Here is a 6,000-nt window from a genome sequence, read left to right as displayed (position 1 = left end):
CAGCTTTTAGCAGGTGTGTTGTGCAGTGGGAATGAGGCTATACAGACAATGTGTATAAAGAGGTGGGTGGGTGTAAGAGTCCATGTCATTGGGGGTCGTGGGATTTTGATCCCAATGGACTACATTCTCCTGCCAGAGAGTGTAATATGAAAAGTCTGTGTGTTGGAAGGGTCGCCCACCTCAGGGTCCGGAAGGTGTGCAGGGCCTGGATGGAGGGAGGGACTCAATAATGGCGGTGTAGAAGAGCATCATCATTGTCTTTGGCAGGTTGAACTTCTTCAGCTGCCGCAGGAAGTACAACATTTGCTTTGCCGTTTTAATAACGGGGCTGTTTTTTAGCCCCCACTTGAAGTCCTGAGAGAGGAGGGAGCCCAACAAGTGAAAAGACTCTATCGTCTCCAGCATTGACTGGGAAGTCGCACAGGTGATTGGGGTGGGGTGAGAGGAATTTTTCATGAAATCCTGAAAGAAACAGTATGACATAATAAAGTTAGAATATGGTATTTTGTTTAAAAAAAAATAGGATGACATTAAAAAAAATCATAATATAGTCTGTGACGGAGAAAAAACAAAGTATAGAATGCCATAAAAAGTATTAATATAGTTTGTCACAAAACTCATAGTATGTTATAAATGTCAAATAGTATTTCATTAAAATAAGTTCCGGTATAGAATTAAATTAAAAAGTAAATACATGGTATGTCATAAATAAAATTCATTACTATGACATAATATTGTCGTAGTATGGTGTAACATAAATAAGTAGTAATATAGTATGATGTAAAAAGCTCAAATTTATAAGACATAAAAAAAGTAATTAAAAGGTCATAATATAGTATGACATTTAAAAACAGTCATTGTACAGTATAATATAAAAAATAAATGTCATAAAAATAAAAATATGGCAAGTCACAAAAGTTATAGTTTTTAGTTTTGTATGTCATAGGAAAGCATGTCATAAAAAAAACATTGCATGATATGTCAATTAAAAAATGTCACAGTATAATATATCATAAAAAAGGCAGAGTATAGTATGGCAGTAAAAAATGCTTGTTCTCTTTTTAATGCCAAAATGAGCTTTGTTATATTGTGTTTTCAGTTCTGAAACAGAAAATGTACCCATATACTCAGCACATTACCCTGTGTGCTCTCAGTATTATCTAGAACATCTGTCAGTGGAGCAGCCTCAGACTTTTTAACTTAGGAAAAACACAAATTTGATTTTGAGCACTGTTGTTTTCAGATTTAGGAGAGAGTTTGTTCCCCTTTAATATTTGGCCATTTTTTTTATAAGTATAAAATATTAATATTAATTCCCGCACACACATACACAAAGAATACACTCTTTTATGCATTCCTCTTGTGCTAAGCTCATAGCTCTGTACAATTTGATTATAACCACCGTCTGTGATGGAAGACACTTGGTATGGCGCCAATCATTTTTTACATCTCCTCAAGTGTAAAGTGAGAGCGTCTGAAGAGCGCTGGAAGAAAGCGCAAGGCGAGACGCGCACGCTTTCTGTTCCTTCCAGAATATCCACGCACTCCTGTTACATAATGCAGCAGTTCCTGTGGCTGTGCAGCAGATGGAGACATTCACCAAATTATCATTCAGCCCGCATCATGCTTCCACGCCGACGGGGGATTTCTTTGTTACGTCTGGTACAAAGAAAATGGCTTAAAACTCAACATTTCTAATAATATTTATGAGGATAGTATGATTTACATAAATATGGTGACTAAAATGTTAACTTTGAGGGTCCGGTTTCACATTTCTGCACACATTTTTTTCAGTTTCAAACCCAGTCAGGAGATGGAATTGGACACACCCAGTATCGTCTCGATGCTTGTGCAGCAGGGAGGAGTGATTTGACGAAATCGGACCCTTTTTGAATAGCTTTTGGTTTGATGCTGTGAGATACTGCTCCTTACCTGTGGAGGAGAAGGTGTGTGTGTGTACAGAGTGTGTTTGGAGGCAATGACTGAACCTTTGTAGATTATGCAGACTGCTTGTCTGGCTGCATCCCAGCATCCCTGCTGACAGGAGATGAGACCATGCATACACCCAACGGCTCTTTGTCTCTCTGCAGAAACAGTAAAGCACTTGTGCGTGTGAGGCATTATGTTTGTTAGCTGCTGCTGCGCTCTGTACATTATGTAACAGAAACATTATTTATTAAATACACAGCGATGGTTGTGCTGCATACGGTTATGTATTCAAGCAAAACACAAGCGCGTAATCCATTTTTTGTTTTTGCTAAAATCTCCCTGCTCGTCTCCACCTCCGCTCTCAGGCAGCCTCCTGTCCTCTGAGGTAGTGCCTTCGCCCAGACTGCTTCGACGTAACTTGTTGCTAGGGTAACCTTGCCTTGAGAGAAGCTTGGGCCTTGTTGCATTGTATGCAGTCATGCTTTTTTAGAGCACGAGGGAAGGTGGAGAATTGATTTGACGGCTTTGGCTACAAGGAGGACAGGAGGCATATGCATTATGTCAGCTGGGTATGGCAAGGTGTGAGGCCCTGTTAGTTTCAAGTGAGAGCAAATTTGACTGTGGTTTTTAATGATTATTATATGATATTTTAAAAAAAGAAAGCAATATGAGAAGAAGTCAACATGGAAGCAAGATCTAAAAATAGCTTTGGGTGGAGCAAATTGCCCTAAATGCTAACATCAACCCTTTAAAACCTGAGCAAATTGGTTTGACTTGGATTGGAATGGGAAGAAAGCTATGTGCAAGTTAAAAAGACACCCAAAAAAATTGCAGGAAATTTGTAAATTTGTGTGTGTGTGTGTGTGTGTGTGTGTGTGTGTGTGCAAAAAAAAATTCCCTAGAAATTTTATATTTTTCTCTTTTTTAATACTAATTTTCATGTCATTTTCTTGTCAACTAATTTCTTGCAATTTGCGTGATATTTCTTGCCAGGTTCCTCATTGCCCTTTTTCCTCATCATTCTCAAAAAAATCAAACCAATTTTCTTATGTTTAAAGGGTTAAACAGCTTATGAATGGTACCTCAACATAGTACAAGAAAACTGTTGTTTTAGGTTTCAAGGGGTTAATCTCTCTTTTTGTGAAGCTGACTACACATTTTTACAGATGTAAAATAACACGACAGCGAGTTTCTAATTCCACAGAACAGAGAGGCAGCGGAGAGAAAAGCTCTCTGTCTTCTTACATAATTGAATAGCATGGTATAAGCGGTTTGCTATTGGCTCTCCTCAAGGAAATTGTCATGTAATTGTCTCACAGAAAATGCACTGTGGTTCCTCTCACAGACAGGTTATAGCCAGATGCTCTGTTATCAGTCGAAGCTAAGTGAATAAGAAGCAGCAGCCTTTCCACCACTCTCTCCTTCTCAATCTCCATCTCTTCCTGTCTTTCACCCCTCATGACCAGGCCGTGGAGTGTGTGATCCAGCTGTTGTGGAGGAGACAGCGGGTGTCAGAGAGGAGTTGGAGATAGAGGAAGGGAGGGAGGGTGGATGATAAGACTGCCACTGAGTCCACGCAGACGTGGGTCACAGAGAGGATGCCAGGCAGGCAGGCAGCCCAGAGAATAGAAAAGCCTTCACGTGGAAGTCAACGTGCCATTTCCGACACACAGCAGCCTCGGGAGGAAACATGGAGGGAAGAGGAAAAGATGTATCAGAGCAAGAGGCAGAAAAAGAGAAAGAGATGGAAAAATAGAAACATAGGGAGCTTAAAATGTTTTGATTTACTTACACTGTCAAGCCTCAAGCCCGTCAGCTTCTACTGAAGGCGACAATCTTAAAAAAAAAAAAAAAAAAAAGGTCACAAACATATTATCCACATCTTTAAAAAGGTCCAGCAATGACATTAAACAGCTGGGCACTGTCATTTTTAACAAACATTTCTCAGGTGGGAATAAATGGTGCATTTGTCGGGCACTATTTTCATTTGCGGATTAATACACATTTGGTGCGCTTGTGTGTATTTCCATTGAATTTAGGATGTGGTCAATATAAACTACAGTGTCCATTTTTATAATGGCTTATTTGGCTTATGTGTTCTTATTTGTTTTGAACACACTGCGTAAACAAGACGTAGACACTAGACATCAACTGTTGGTTTGTGGACTCGTGTTTTGAAGCTCAGGATTTCGTTCTCCGCCGTCTCGGATCTCTGGCGCCAGATGTGACCATATTTGGACGAATGAGTGGAGGTGTGGAGACATGAGGGGGGAAATCGGACTCGTAGACTATTGTGACATTTTTTCAGACACCCTGTCACTCAAAGTGGCCACGCCTTTAAATATGCCTAACTTTAAGCCTTAATAAAATGTAAATAAAAATTCACATCCGTACAGTTGTTATGATGTTGAAATTAGCTATAGAGAGCAAATCTGTTTTTTTCTTCTTTTTTTATATTAGGCTGTATTAGGCTGTTTATTCCTGCTGTTGAGTTGGGCATTTTAACATGGGTTTTACTGGGCTTCACTCTGTTTTGGAGCCAGTCTCAAGAGGCCATTAGAGGAACTGCAGTTTTTGGCACTGCCACATTGCCTTCATTTTTCAGACCTAAAGGTCGCCGCTTAGTTTTTTGAAAAAATAGAGGTCTAGAGCACAGAGAAATGAAACATAGTTCCAGCTTTGGCTGCACAGACAGAACCTGTTAAGGCTGTAAAGTGTTTCTCCGTGCTTTGTGTGGGCAAACACAGCTTTTTCCCTGTATGAAGACTTTTAGAGCATTTTAATTTTTTCCCCTTTTTTGCTTTCAACCTGTCTCCTGGACTTGGATCAACCAATCAGCTTGTTTTACAGAGGCATGCAAGCAGTGGTGTAGTGGTAGTTGATAAGGTGGCGGTATGCTACTAGCTAGATGTGTAGGTTACTGGGAAGGGTATACTCTTTTTGGCTGATAGGTGGGTATATAGTGTACAAGCAGAAAAAAAGGTGGGTGCACCCTATATGCCCTCCAATATACCACTCTCCTCAAGACACGTTTCAGATATTTAGGAAGTAGGATCAACTCGTTGCTGGTTTAGGATTTTTCATGGCATTTTTTTGCCAGAAAATACAGAATAGTGTCAGTCCTGCTCTTTAATTTCTGTGGTGCAAAAAAAAAAGGATGTGTACTCATTTGGCATTTTGTCAAAGATGAGAGGAAGGTGTTATTTCCACTTTTTTTTTTTTACCTTTATTGTAATTACACACTGTTGTATCTAATTGTCTATAAGGGCTAGGTTACACTAGAAGAGAACTGCTTTATACAATGTGTTGTCTTATCACCCTGAAATCAAAACTGCTGATAGCTGCTCAGAGTGGCCACAATGGAAGGGGGCGTGACAATCTGGCTGTTGAGAGTAGGACAATGTAATATTGTTTAAATACAGTGATGACAATGCACATTTTCAGACAGTCTCTCCTGGAAGGCATTCTTTTTACACAAAACTTATCAAAAATAGATGTGTCACATATGACAGAGAGCATGAGAGAGAAGTTCAAACCCTGCTGTCTCACCTAAACACAGTTAGATGATCAAGTGGGTGTGACTGTTGAATATTGTCATTTTATATTTCTGAAAACCAAGAATGTCACATTTCTACACATCATATGTAATGGATTTGTTGTACGTCTCAGTTTTCAATTTGATATTGTGGCATGCACTGTAGTTAAAGTGTGATTATGTCTAGGTAGAAAAACCACTTTAACGTGAGGGAATAGCATGTTTTGGCCTAAAATACAGACTATACACCTTAAAGGGTTGAGGAAGGAAACAACAGACAATTATGGTGTGTATAAAGCAATGCCAAACAAATGGATTCCCGTGGATGTAAATTACATGAGTCATTATGACAAATCATTGTCTGTTTCTGTTAAAGTCACACAGGGAATAGCTCAGAGTTTAAGGAGCCTTAAGGGCTTCATCATACTTAGATCATACGACTGACGATATTCTCTAATTCTCTATGTCAACTTATCAAGTGTTTATTCAAAGCCTGATATATGATTCTTCTGTGCTGTAGAGCTCAACTGTTGTCC

This window comes from Plectropomus leopardus, chromosome 18 (assembly GCF_008729295.1).
Source record: "Plectropomus leopardus isolate mb chromosome 18, YSFRI_Pleo_2.0, whole genome shotgun sequence".
Lineage (NCBI taxonomy): Eukaryota > Metazoa > Chordata > Actinopteri > Perciformes > Serranidae > Plectropomus > Plectropomus leopardus.
Note: the sequence above shows the minus strand (reverse complement) of the source record.